This window comes from Aureococcus anophagefferens, assembly GCF_000186865.1.
Source record: "Aureococcus anophagefferens unplaced genomic scaffold AURANscaffold_140, whole genome shotgun sequence".
Classification (NCBI taxonomy): domain Eukaryota; class Pelagophyceae; order Pelagomonadales; family Pelagomonadaceae; genus Aureococcus; species Aureococcus anophagefferens.
In genome coordinates this window covers 13974-14856 of record NW_008705688.1, presented here as the reverse complement: position 1 = coordinate 14856, position 883 = coordinate 13974, and positions in this window count along the sequence as shown.

Genomic DNA, 883 nt, shown 5'->3' with positions numbered 1-883 from the left:
TCCACCTCGTCGCCCGCCGGCGGCGTGGTCCGCGGCGGGCACCTCGACGACGGCGAAGAGCGACTCGGCGCGGCCGGCGGCCGGCGCGCCGGGACCCGCTCCGCTACGTCTTCGAGTCCTCGGTGCACGCCAAGCGCATGCAAGCCCGGCCTCCCACCTCGCGGCCCGCCGGCGGCGTGGTCCGCGGCGGGCACCTCGACGACGGCGAAGAGCGACTCGCTCTTGCGCGGCGCGGCCGGCGGCCGGCGCGCCGGGACCCGCTCCGCTACGTCTTCGAGTCCTCGGTGCACGCCAAGCGCATGCAAGCCCGGCCTCCCACCTCGCGGCCCGCCGGCGGCGTGGTCCGCGGCGGGCACCTCGACGACGGCGAAGAGCGACTCGCTCTTGCGCGGCGCGGCCGGCGGCCGGCGCGCCGGGACCCGCTCCGCTACGTCTTCGAGTCCTCGGTGCACGTCAAGCGCATGGAGGCCCGGCCTCCGACCTCGCGGCCCGCCGGCGGCGTGGTCCGCGGCGGGCACCTCGACGACGGCGAAGAGCGACTCGCTCTTGCGCGGCGCGGCCGGCGGCCGGCGCGCCGGGACCCGCTCCGCTACGTCTTCGAGTCCTCGGTGCACGTCAAGCGCATGGAAGCCCGGCCTCCGACCTCGCGGCCCGCCGGCGGCGTGGTCCGCGGCGGGCACCTCGACGACGGCGAAGAGCGACTCGCTCTTGCGCGGCGCGGCCGGCGGCCGGCGCGCCGGGACCCGCTCCGCTACGTCTTCGAGTCCTCGGTGCACGTCAAGCGCATGCAAGCCCGCCCTCCGACCTCGCGGCCCGCCGGCGGCGTGGTCCGCGGCGGGCACCTCGACGACGGCGAAGAGCGACTCGCTCTTGCGCGGCGCGG